Source organism: Arachis hypogaea, chromosome 11, assembly GCF_003086295.3.
Source record: "Arachis hypogaea cultivar Tifrunner chromosome 11, arahy.Tifrunner.gnm2.J5K5, whole genome shotgun sequence".
Taxonomy (NCBI): domain Eukaryota; kingdom Viridiplantae; phylum Streptophyta; class Magnoliopsida; order Fabales; family Fabaceae; genus Arachis; species Arachis hypogaea.
Genome location: NC_092046.1, coordinates 112,030,984 through 112,045,182, shown reverse-complemented (window position 1 = coordinate 112,045,182; position 14,199 = coordinate 112,030,984). Strand labels below are relative to the sequence as shown.

The window sequence follows — 14,199 nt, the reverse complement described above, 5'->3', positions numbered from 1 at the left end:
TTGGGAACGAAAAGATACATAAGTGTTTAGAATAATTGCAATAATGATGAGAAACATATTACACAAATCAACTAATTAAAAACATATAAATAAATTTAAAAATTGACTGTTTGTTGTATCAACACGAATAATAGTCTATACGACACTTGTATTATATATGAATGAGTTGTAGAATCACCAATTCATCGTCGTCTTTGAACTAAATTGGGGATGACCTTCAAGAACTCCATTGATCAAGTACAAAGTCCAAAAGATACTTGGACTAGGAGTAGAGAAGATACCTCTTAAGAATCCTCTGCCTCCATTATTTATAGCCTTGTGTTGTTAGAGAAAAAGAAAGATTTCCTGCCGATCCCCTTTTATTTCAGTGGGATATGATCCTGATTTTGGTACATGGCCCCTTTGTTGGGACGAGGCGTGATTTTGCCATTTTGGCCCAGCACCCTATCTTAAGACATTAATAATAAAAATTATTGCATGAAAAATACGATACAAAATATATAGGGTAACAAAATCTACTAATATCTAGTGTATAAGACTATATATTACACTCACATGGGACTATAATCACTATATATTGCTTTTTCTATAGTATATAACTATTAGTGTAGAAACGACACTCTTGAAAAAAACACCAACACTTCTGGCATTTTTAGACTACAAAGGTTAAAGGCTAAGGTTGTTCATTCCAGGTTAAAGATGCCACATGGTTAGGTACTTCCTAGTTAGTAAGACGAAAAAAAAGCATATGTGCTACCGTGACAAAAGAATGACATGTGGGTAAAAGAGCAAGTTACCTATATAAATTATTTAAAAATTAAATTTATCAGATTATAATTTTTTAATACAGCAGAGACAAAATTAAAATTTTTCTATATTTATAGAAATTGCTACAAGGTGTAGTGGTTTTCAATTGAACATAATCTATAGCAGTTTACGTGAAATTTCGTGTAAAATTTTGCTAAACAAAAACCGCGAGTGACTATAGCAGTTTGTGAAAGAATACTGTCTTACATAAAAATTGTCAATATGGATAAATAACTCAAAAAATATAATTTTTTTACGTTCAATTAAAAATCACTACACTCTGTAGCAGTTTTTATAAATATAGAAAAATTGTAATTTTGTCAGCTGTATTAAAAAGTGGTAATCTAGTAAATTTGGTTTCAGATAATTTATTTAAGTAACTTGTCCTCGGTAAAAACTAAAAAGTAAAAGAAAAATGTAACAACTTAGTTAAAAAAATTAAAAAAGGTGAAATTAAAAAAAAAATCACACAAGTAACAACGCTTTCAAGGGCATGTCTTCATTGCCTTGGACCCAAAAGACTGAAAAGTATTTTTAAAAGGCTAAAGCATTTGAAATTCCACTAGACAATAAGGGCTTGAGTTTCTGGCCCAATAAACAGCGTTTGAATGCAAATTGCAATATCTACAGAAGTGTAACTCATGACCAAAAAATGAAAAATACACAGACACTTAATCATTCAAGATAATATAATAATTGTGCAGGAAGTGTTTAGTAGTCTCAACAAAAGAGAGAGAGATGGATCACAGAATTTAGTCATTAAGATAGACATGAATAAGGCGAATTATAGGATAGAGTAGAATTTTAGACTCTTAGAGCCTTTGGGTTTGAGCAGCATTGGGTTGACTTGATGATGGAATGTATTAGGAAAGTGACTTATAGGATATAGATTAATAAAAATGTTTCAAGAAAATTGTGCCTTAGAAGGCCTGAGACAAGGTGATCCTCTTTTTTCCTATTTATTTATTATTACAGTTGAGATTTTTATCATTCTTATGGAATCAGCTTTGTGAGAGAAAAGGATCTTGGGTATTAAGTATTAACATTGCCCGCAATGCACCCACTGACTGTTTGCCCTTTGGAAGTATGGTCTTGATTCAAAAAAGAGTGAATATTGAGAATATTTTAGGAATGACTACTTGTAAGAATCCTGGTAAGTACTTGGGGTTACCCATCCAGTAGGGAAGATCAAAATGCAAACCGTTAAGCTAGATAAAGGATAAAGTTTTTGACTTATTAGATGGATGGAAGAAAAAGCTGCTTAACCAAGCGGGGAAGGAGGTGTTTATTAAAACAGTGGTCGATGCGATCCTAGCTTATGCTATGAATATTGTGAGGTTCCCTAAAGATTTTTGTCAAAGATTGAGTAATAAAGTTGCAAAGTTTTGGTGGACTAGCAATGGAAAGGAGAAAGGGATTTATTAGAAGAGTTGGAGCAAGATTAGCATGAGTAAGAAAGAGGGCAGGTTGGGATTTAAAGATTTTTATGTTCAAAATTTGGCTCATCTGACTAAGCAAACATGGAGGATGTTGGAGAATTCGGATGTTATATGGGTACAAATATTAAAAGCCATTTATTATCCAGACTATAAATTTTGGGTAGCAAAAATTGAAAAGCAAGCATTATGAACTTGAAAAGGTATCATACAAGGAAGGAATTTTCTAAAGAAAAATGGTAGATAGAACATTGAAAATGAAAAAAGAATAAAAAAATGGGATCATAATTGGGTACTAGGAATGGACAAGGCATATGGACAGAGAAGAGATGGTATTAATTTATATAAAAGATCTCCTTATTGAAGGTGTAGGTTGGAATGTGGAGAAAATTAGGGATATGTTTGATCAAGAGAGTATGAAAAGGATTCTCAGAACTCCAGTGACTCTCATCAATAGAAAAGATAAGTTTATATGACCTCATAAAGAGGATGGAATCTATACAGTGAGAACTAGTTACCATGTTGCTAAAAGAACGAGAAGGACAATGACAACCCATCGACTAGCAGCACTAATAGAGAACTTTGAAAGAAAATTTGGGAAATTCAATTACCACAAAAAATCAAAATATTTTTTTTGGAAAGCATCTCATAATATAATTTCTGTTTTTGCTAATTTGCATAAAAAGAAGTTAATAAACTCACCCTTGTATCCTATTTGTGTGCAGGATTTGGAAACTACAGAATATACTTTACTATTGTGCCTATGGACTATAGTATCTTGGTTTGGTGCACAAATACAATGCTGCCCACAGTGCAATCAGTTTCAGCATTCGAAAATTAATTTTTGGGGATCATTGGAAGAATACAAAGATCAGGAGGGGAGGATCAAAATAGTCAGATAAGTAAAATTAGTTTTTTAGTGTGGAAGATATGGAAAACAAGACATCAAGCAACATACCAAAGTCAAGAGGTCAACCCTACAACAACTATTATTAGAGCAGAAATTCTCAGACAGCAAAGACCAGATAACCAATATTGATCAGAACAATAGAAGAACAAGAGTAAGGACAATTACCTGGAGACCATCTCCTACAAATTAGATCAAAGCCAATGTGGATGTAGCGTTTAAAGAACACACAGCATGAAGAGCAATTGCTGTAGCCATTAGGGATCATAGGGGAAGACTTCTCGCTGGTTCTGCAGAAAAAGTAATGACCAATTCAAGTTTAGTTGCAAAAGCTTTAGCAATTAGGAGTGCATTGATATTGGCAAGAAATTTTCAGTTGGAACAAGTAATTGTGGAGAATGATAATAAAAAATTGAGCTAGGCCATTAAATCTAAGAGTCTTATTGCAGAAATTCAACCTATTTTAGAAGACATATGGGAGCTATTGGGAAGCATAAATAATTGTGGTATTACCTGGATTCCCAGAAAAAAAATGTTCTAGCACATGAAGCAGCAAAATTGACATCGTTGGGGGCACCTAGTCATAATTGGGGCACCGATCCTCCGCAACTTATAATCAATGAACTACAAAAGGAAGCACTTGAGAGGAGCATAATTCCATATTTTCAGATATATATATATATAACAAAGAAAAATGATGCAATCATTTTGGATTAGGGGAGACAGTGTATACATCCTTTGACATGCTTCTATAATCATATGTTAATATCGGCAAGAACAAAGTAGATTGTTGACCAACCTCCACGTTTTGTTACCGTTAATGGAGGTAAGCATGAAGCGCGGAAATGGGTGCTGCTTTCAGATCTAAACAACGGGCAAAGTGCAGCTCTGTGAATGGCGTCGCGCTTGATGCGTGAGGAGGAGAGAATTCAGTCAATTGGAAGTGCACTCTTTGGTATAGTGGGTTGAAGTTTCTCGCAATGGCCATGGTGGAGCACTGCATCTCAGTTTGGAGGGAAAGATTGTACGCACCAGAGCCAGATAGAGTCCTAGCAAAGTTGCAGGAGTAGCGTTTTGGAGTGGGTATTGACAGCAACCGATTGCTGCGGCGGTGGGCGGCTGAGGATACCATTCTAATGATGGGAGATGAAGGCGGGGAAGAAGATGAGTTTTCTTTGGTTCAAATAGTTTAAAATGTGGAATTTGGATCTTCTACCTTTTGAATTTTTATTTGGATCTCACCCTTTAATAGTTTCTTTCTTATATTTTCTCTTGATTCCACCTATAAAATGAAACTCAAAATGAAATTCAAAATTTAAAGGATCCAAATTATAAAATGTGATAGTGTTAGGATGGAAAAGGGTCGGGTCTTGGTGTGAGTTTTTTCAGGTCTAAAAGACTCCAATCCAATAAATAAATAAATAAATAAATAAATAATGGTAAATTCTATTCTATCCTTCCTATAATAATATGTACATTACCCTGTGTGATATGTCACTCTCTAATTGGTGGTTATGTTAACTATGGTTAAACTATTGGTAATTAAATTATAGTCCAAAGTGGATAATTGTATAATTTACTAAACTATTAAAAACTCAATTTTTGTTTCTTTCCCAAATCATGCTCCAAAAAAATGAACCCTAAATTTCTGTATCTCCTCTCCCATTCCGTTGCCGTCATTGCCACCCGAGCATAACCGCCTCATTGGGTGCCCCATTCTCTCCGTCTGTCGTACTGTCTCCGTCCTACAAAACGACGTTACTATTGCACATGCTTATGAATTCTCAATTTTAATTTTCATTGTAGTGCCTTGTTAATTGAGTGTCAGCTAGGTTTTGTTCGTTTGTCCCCTTTTTTGAGGCAATTAATTGCGTTGATTGAGAAGGAAGGTATGGCGGCGGGAAAGAATCAACGATGTCTTATGGTGCTAATGCATACAAGGATCTGCGGCATCAACCCAAGAAGGTGGAGGAGGAGGCTGTGGTTTGGGAAAATCTGCCTCCGTTTCCTTTAATTTCAGCGTGGATCTTCCACCGGGTCGCATGCACGCTTTGGAGTTGGATTCCAAGATTCATCTCGTTGGAGGTTTCAAATATTTGTCCGTACTTGATTATTATTGTGATGGTCCTTACTATCCTTCCAAAAAAGTTTACGAACTAGACCTTGACAAGGAGGTGGAGGAGTCAAATCCAATAGATGATTTTCCAAAGTTATTGATACCGGGTTCTATGCTCTTTACAAAATCTGAAGTGTTTGTTATTTTATAAGAATGTGTGGTCTCGACCATCTCGTACATGAGGCTGGTCCTCCGAATTTTTGGGTTCTACGCGCTGCGACCAAGGTTTGGGCCCCTGATCATCCTGACCAACACTCACATTCCTTACTTGATCACATGTATTTCTATGGTAAGCTATACCTCCAAATCTGTTTTGAAGATGGAAGAGTTTTCGTTTACTCTTATGACACCCATAACTCACATTGGACCAATGAGGGTGGCATAGTTTTACGCGTTTTTTTTTTTTGTGTCCAAGTGGGTGGCCAGCGTCGGTCCTTTCTTCCAAGTGTGTATACTCCAGGTATTAGGTAATTTCCTGCATCTTCATGTTGTTTACTCCTGAGTATTGTTATTCGTATTGGTATTGCTATTGTTACAGACTTGTTTTATCCTGGCAAATACCTGACACTTTCATGCGAATGCATTGGAGAAAAATACTTGATGTGTGCTTTTGGATGAATTGGGTGTCTGTTATCTTCCAAAGGCTTGAAGGCTGCTTAGATAGAATGCCATCCTTCAATCATGAGGAAAGGTCTGTGCTTGTTGATCTTGATGGCAAAGGCACATTTCTCGTTATGTTACCTGGCTTTGCAAAGGAACGAAGACAGGACCCAGTCCTGTGCGTGTTGGTTCTCCAAGTCATTGTGAAGAAGGTTGTATCCCATTCCTCTTGGATCCCGCATAGATCTGTGAGGTCCCCAATGGAGTGTGATTTCTTAGATTGGAAGGTCCTTAGCATGAACATGTTCAACATAAATCGTGGCTTCGATGATTGGTTTAGTGTCTCTCTTTTCCCTGGCATCCCCTGCAACAAAGCCATTGCATACGAGGTCCCAAGGGGAGGAAATAGAAAATGCAACCAAATTTGAGTTCCAAACATGCTTGCTTGCTTCAAAGGTAATGCTTGCCTCTCTGCTTTTTGTCATCATTATCTTATGTACCTTAAAGTAAAGTAGCTTTGTTATTTGTTGTTGTCCCATATTGATGTGAGTAAGTTTGTCAATGCATGCCATTCTTGTTTCAATTCATGAATAGAGGAAGGTTCTTCCTGGTGATTTGATTGTTAGTTTGGAATATTGTATAGATTCATGTCAAGGATAACTATGCTAGTTTTCTTAAAATCTCTAATCTATCTTATGTATAGATTATGATGTCAACATAGTAAACTTCTGCCTTTTTGTTCCAATCCAATGGGAAGAGCACTACTTTTTGGATGATGATTTCTTTTATGTTTTTGATTTTCTGTGATTTTCTATAATTTTAATTCTGAACTCTATTCAATTAGTCAGTTTCTGAGTTGTGTTTCTACCTTAGCTTTTTTATTGTTTTCGATCACGGTTGTTGGGATGTAAATGAATTAAAAGGCTATCTTTAATTAATTTTAAGAAGCCATTAATTTGTTCTATTTTATTATATAAATAGAAAAGATCACTCAATTAAAAAATAATAATTTGTTTAAAAGAAAGATTTTTTCAGTATCACATTAATTATGTTGATATGAATAATTACTTTTTAATAAAATACTTGTTTTACAAATTATATTCAAATACTTCTATAATTAATTAATTATATAAAAGTATTTTTTATTAAAATAAAAAAAAGGTTTATCAAAAGAACAACTGGACAGCTGGACACATGAAATGAAAGTATGAAACTAATGCTCCTGAATCCTTACGATGGCAATTGGTTTGGCATTTAATTGAATTGGAAAAATAAAATAGAAGAATTTATGTCATAAATTATTAAAAACAGGAGTCACAATTTAATTGATTTTCTATTAATAATATGTGGAGAACTTTTTTTTTTATCCTATAAGGATTTATTAGACTCTTATATTCGGCAGAATTATGTACCGAGTACATTATATTAATACAACAAACAAGCAAGTTAAAAAGAATTTAATACTTGATCTTGGTACGAATGTTTTAATTTTATTGTTGTGTCTGAAGAAGAATAATTATACTAATTTAATATATTCGAAAGACACCTTAGTATAATATTAACGATCTAATTAAGATGATTTTCAGTAAATTCCTATTTACGCCGGAATGATGCCCCTTTGACTATACAATAATATATAACACTCAACATGTTTGGAAGCAATGAAAAACGTTCTTTTATTGATATTATTGCCAGTATTTAATATTGAATTATTCATAGCATTATTATACTCTCCCTATTCTCTTCACTTGTTTTTTCCACCAAATTATTTTAGGATAACAAATTAGTTAAAAATCTTTTATTTTATTAGCCTAGTTGCTCTTTTGATTTTGGAAAAAAATATTTATTAATATACTTTTTTTTCTATGATCGTCACTCTGTAATAAAACTTAGCTAATAATTAAGGCTCATAACAAAAATAAATAATCTATTTACGGAAAAGCTTTTCTCCCATCAAACATTAATATATTTTTAACATCTAATTAGATGAGATAATTATTCAATTAAAAAATGAAAATTTGTTACTTTTTGTTTTTCTATAATTAGAGTTGTCTACTTGTATCCCTTTATTATTTAAATCTAACTGAATCTTTATCTTCAAAAATAAAAAAAAAAGTCCTATCCAATAAAAATGTATTGACCTTATTTAAAAATAATATAAAAAGATTTTTTTTTATTCTTAAGATTTTTTTTATTCTTAAGATTTTTTTTATCATAAACTTGTCAAATAAAGAATAAATGACATTATACTGCAATTTATATGGATTTATATGTAGACTCCACGAATTAAAAAATTAAAACAATAAACTGCTAGTTTGAACCATGAAGGCCAAGTACGGCATGAGTATGAAAATTTACAAGAACATTTTCAAGAAATTCACAATATGGCTTCAAAAGGCTAAGTATGCAAATTAATTAGAAAAATACCAGCATTGAACCATGTATGTTTTCATGCACAATTTATTGATTCTTTTTTAGTTCGGTGTAAGAGTCCACTCGATTTCAACTAATTTGATTTGAGGTACAACTTGCTATGAGATAAATTTCTTCGAAACCTGTTTTTCACTTTTTATTTTTCCATCAATAAGACTCAAGAATTATTTATACAAAAATAAATGACAAAGCAATTTCCTTATTCATATGCATTAGTATACTTGTTTTTTCATGTCAAAATTGAACAAATGGTACCTTCCAATGTACAGAGTATCACCAATGAACACAACTCCCATGGCAGTAACAATAACAAATGAGTGGCCTGAATGTTGCTACATACACTATTAAAGGCATTAAAATTAAAAACAAAAAAAGAAAAAGAAAAAAAATTCTTTACTAACTACCTTGCTTGAAAGATATCAAGTTTGGAATCATAGCTAAATAAGACATGCAGATTATCGACCCCTGGGGAAAAAAATGCATAGCATTAGATCAAACCCTTTACCATTAGCCAAAAACTATATACATAACCTGATTATTAAGATGAACGACTCTTCTCTGATTCATAAAGAACATAACACTGCTCTAGTTCAGTATTCCAAACCACAATATTTTATTAGTTGAATGGAAAAAATACACATCAAAACATGGTTAAAGAACTATAACAATCTAATTAAGATAGCATATACCAAAGAAAACAACGATTATTTTCCTTGATTGATAAAGGAAAAGCCGTGAACAGCAACAGCGAACAGCGAACAACGAAGTAATGAATATCAAGTGGAAGCAAACAATAGCAGTGATACAAATGGAGAAGTGAATAGCAACAATAATTGAAGGAAGAGACAACCAAAACCACTAACCTGAAGAGCTGTTGGAGAATAGAGCCACTGTGAAAGTGTTATAGAGGCATATCAATTTAGAATCAAAACAAAAGTAATACACAAGCAAACATGCAATTTAGAATCTAAAGTGTTAGAGTCATATCACTGAACACTTGGCGTGCATGAATTCATTAAACAATAATGATCACAATCCAAGCAAATCAAATGCACGAAATCTTTAATTTTAAGCACAGCAAACCAAAATCAATCAATAATTATTAGCCAAATCATCAATAATACCAAACTCAAGAACTAAAAAAACATATTCAAAGTTCACTAACTATTTACAAAGCATGCCTATTAATGGAAAGGATAAGACAAATCCTGAAAAAATCAATCCACAAGCTATGATTGCCAAAGTAACTCATTAAGTCCTTAACTTATACAATATTAAAGGCATTAATATTAAAAAAAAAAATAAGAACACAAGCTAATAAGAAAAAGTAAAAAAACCCAATATGAGTAACTAAGAGAGAATTAGGTAATATTCAAATAAAGTTTGACCAAGTTAATTCTTTGGTTGACATGTATGCTAAATGTGACAGATTCGGGGAAGCAAATAAGTTTTTTGCAAATTTGGATCTTCAAAGTTTAGTTCCTTGGACAGCCCTGATCTCGGGTAATGTTCAGAAGGGATACTCTGAAGAATGTATAAAGCTATTCATTGAGATGCAAAGAGCTGAAAAGACTGCAGATGCAGCTACCTATGCCAGCATGCTAAAAGCCTGTGCAAATTTAGTCTCACAGGCTCTGGAAAAGCAGTTACACTCGCACATAATCATATTAGGGCACATATTATGTTTTTAATCAAATCAGGGCACATATTGTGAATTAGGGAGTATACAAATCAAATGTACAAATTCTTCAATTTTGAGTACAGCAGTCCAAAATCAATCAAGAATTATCATCCAAATCATCAACAATACCGAACTCAAGAACTAAAATAACATGTTCAAAGTTCACTAACTAAAGCTAATTCTAATTTGAAAATCCTAATTCAAACTAAGCTAAACCTCAAAATTCAGATTCAATTAAATGCAAACTAAATCCGAACAACAAAATCAAAATTAACCTAGAAACTTCATCAACTGCAAGATCAGAAAAAAGAAAATGAAACCTGGTGCGAATTGACAAAATGAGTTATAGGGAGAGGGGGGATACTAGTTGAACTCAGCATTAGAGCAGCTAGCAGTTGCAATGAGTAGAGGGAATGAATACGGTGGCGCAACAAAGATTGCCAGAATGACGCTGGCAGTGGCTATGAAAGGAGGGTTAACGCAGAGGAAGCAGTGGAAGTTAACGAGGGGTGCGGTGTTTCGTGGCTCAATGGTCAAGGATAAATAAAGAGAAAGGAAGAAGGACGAAAGTGTGGCAACAGGTGAACAGCAAGCAAGAGCGTCAGCAACGCAACCAGTAGCAGCAGCAGCCAACGAACAGAGTTTCTGACGAGAAGATCGGTTTAGAGAAGGATAGGCGATGGGTTTAGGGAACAAATATTGCATTAACAAAGCTTCTGGTGAGAAGCATAGATGATGGATTTAGGGAAGGATTGACAAGAAGGTTTTGGTTTGGGCGAGTTTAGGTCTTCATTTTGCGCCAAATTTTGGGAAACAATGAAAGAAGCGGCTATTTACCCACGATTAAAAATTTTTTAACGGGGTTTATAAAACTCTTGTAGATTAAAAATAGAAAATCATGTAAATTGAATTCCAAAAAATGAAAAGGGAGAAAGGACTTCTCTTAGTAATTTTGTAGGGGTTTATAAAAACTCCTGTTAAATAATTGCGGTAAAATAAAATATTTTTTGTATCGCACGATGATTCTAAATTGGATGAGATATTACTCAAGTCTAGTGTACTGACCTGCTTTTTAAGAGATTAAATTTTCTAACTTTAATTTTAATCTTATAAATTGGATATAATAATTTAAACATTAAAAATAAAAATATTCAAAAAAAAAAATAAAAAATGTATAAGTTATTTAATTTTTAGATGGTATAAAATTTATAAATTTAAATTAAATAAGATATTAAACAAATTTATTACGTTGTTATTATGTATAACGAAATCCAAATAAAAATTTATAAACATTATAAACAATTAACTATTTATATACGTTATTAACTTTACTTATTTATTTTCAATAGTATTTAATTTGAAGTAGAGATAAAAAGTCATATTCAAAATACTCTTTATATTCATACATAATTTTAATTGGTGAAAAATATTTTTTAAATTTTATATTTAATTTTTTAAACTATCTTTATTTTTATTATTTTTTTAAAACATGAATTTACATTTTTGTAATATCCCTTCACCATATTAAACACTATTCTTTCTCTTACTATATACTATTCTCTATACACATACCTGTTATTGACTATTAAATTACCTTGGCCTTCTTTCTAATTTTTTTTCTTCTCCTGCTACCTTCTCTTCACCCGATCGTTATGAATTATCACCACGTATTATCATCGCAACTTTTACCCTTTTTATCACTATAATCTACAACCATCTATGCTGCTAACTTTTATGAGTTGTTGAAGGTTTGCTAAAAGAATTAAGACACAAAACATTTAAAATTTTCGGCCAAATTATCAAAATTTGATGTCAGTAATCCTATAAAACAATATCAAAATTTATTGTTTTGAACTAAATTAATAAAAAACAGAAAATAAATGTAAGTTTTTTAACTAATAATTTATATATTTAAGTCGCAGTGTAATTTAATACATTGAGACAACAGGCAGCCATTGCAATTCCACATGTGGCTGCTACTATATACAATTCACATTTATTTCAATGTACACATTAATTATACTATACTTTATTGCTAGATTTTACATTTTTAGAAAAAATAATATCATATCTTCAGGATGAGATTGATTTTCATAATCGAATGTGAATCTTCTTATTATTATGATCGTCATTTGAATACTATCCAGAAACAACAGTTACTTTAAGTTCAGAATATTATTAGATAGTTATATAATAAGTATCTTTCAAATTATGTAATGCATACAAGTTATATCTTTGGATTTATCTTGAAAGCTAAAAATTAAAGTTAAATGATATTAGTTCTTTTATTAAGCACAGAAATAAACATCAAATGACTTAACAGTAGGTTCGATTAGCGAACAAAATATCGAATAGTAATAAAAGAATAACTGACGATTGGATTCTTGCCGGTAAAGAAATTCACAAATATAATCGCGTTGTAAGTATAGTTCTAAACCAATAGAGAATCCTTTCGTACAAAAATTTGGTTGTCACAAGTAACAAAACCCAATAAAATTTGTAACCGAAGTATTTAAACCTCGGGTCGTCTTCTCAAGGAATTGCAGGGAGGTATGATTTATTATTGGTTATGGAAAAAGTATATTTTGTTTTGGGTTTTTAAAATAAGGAACAAGTAATTTAAATGACAAGAAAAATAAATTAATAATTAGAAAATCTCTTGGCAAGGTATGAGAACTGGAAATCCTATCCTAGTTATCTTTATCAGGTGTGATGAGAATTGGATTTTGCTCCCACTTAGTTAACCCTTACTAAATAAAGGAAAGTCAAGTGGACTAATTAACTTGATTCCTCAAGTCCTAGTCAACTCCTATGGAAAGACTAGCTTTAGAGGGATCCAAATCAATCAGCAATCCCAATTTCCAATCAACTGCTGAGTTTGATAACTCAAGTGTCACCAATTACTCAACCAAAGCCAAAAGGGAAGAAAATCAACTCGAATGAAAATAATTTGGATTAATTAGAAGCATCAATGACATAAATTAAAGAAAGCAATCATAAGTCTGAAATACCTCAAATTATATTAAATAAAGAAATCAACTCTAACATGGAGTTCATAAGCCAAATTGAAAAGATAAATAACAATTAAAGTAATAGAATAAATAAAAATAGAAAATAAATTAAAGGAATATTGAACCTGGAATGAAGAGAAGTAGCCTAATCATAATAGAAATCCTAAATCCTAATCCTAATCCTAAATCCTAAGAGAGAGGAGAGAGCCTCTCTATCTAAAAACTACATCTAAAACCTAAAATTATGTATAATGAAGTTGTGTTCTGTTGTTTTAATGAATGGATTGATTCCCCCACTTTATAGCCTCTAATATGTATTTTCTGGGCCAAAAACTGGGTCAAAAATAGCTCAGAAATCGCCCCCAGCGATTTCTGGTACGTACAGGTCGCTGCAAAGTCATGCGGAAGCGTCGTCCACGCATTAGCGTGGATTGGGTTTTTGCCAAGTCACGCCTCTGCGTAGCCCACGCATGCGTGTCACCTGGCTTCGGGGCAGCTATAGCAAATTATATATCGTTGCGAAGCCCCGGATGTTAGCTTTCCAATGCAACTAAAACCGCATCATTTGGACTTTTGTAGCTCAAGTTATGACCGTTTTAGTGCGAAGAGGTCAGGCTGGACAGCTTTAGCAGTTCCTTCAGCTTCTTGTATTCCTTCCAGTTTTGCATGCTTCCTTTCCATCCTCCAAGCCATTCCTGCCCTATAAACCTTGAAAAAACTTAACACACATATCAAGACATCGAATGGTATAAATGGAGAATTAATATTTGGTCATTTAAAGGTCCAGGAAACATGTTTTCAATCATAGCACAAGATTAGGAAGGAAAATGTAAAACTATGCAATTAGTATGAATAAGTGAGTCAAGAATTGATATAAACCACTCAATTGAGCATAAGATAAACCATAAAATAGTAGTTTATCAATCACTTAATCTAAAAAATGTATAACAAAATATGACGTGTCTCAGGTAACATAAAATGCGATGAAAATAATAAAAAAAACTATATATCCTTTTGCAGTCGTGACTGTTTTTGTAGTATATCTTTCATATATGCATGTGCCTTATCCATAACTTCTGACTTCTTCATATTGAATTCCTTGCTAACGAAGTCGATTGCTAGCCTCATCCTATCATTGTCATTGACCTAATAATTTTAAAAAGTACGAAGCAATTAGAATAATATATTACATTTTTTCCTAATAATAA

General features: G+C 32.5%; 1 long non-coding RNA gene across 1 annotated transcript; it reads right to left on the bottom strand.

Moving 5' to 3' along the window:
* On the bottom strand, positions 1-4,362 carry LOC112724009 (uncharacterized). Its single transcript, XR_003163267.3, has 4 exons — positions 3,950-4,362; positions 3,664-3,774; positions 3,319-3,440; positions 1-448 (listed from the first exon to the last, which is right to left on the bottom strand). It is a non-coding gene; the product is annotated as an uncharacterized lncRNA (long non-coding RNA).
* Positions 4,363-14,199: the final 9,837 nt, after the last annotated feature.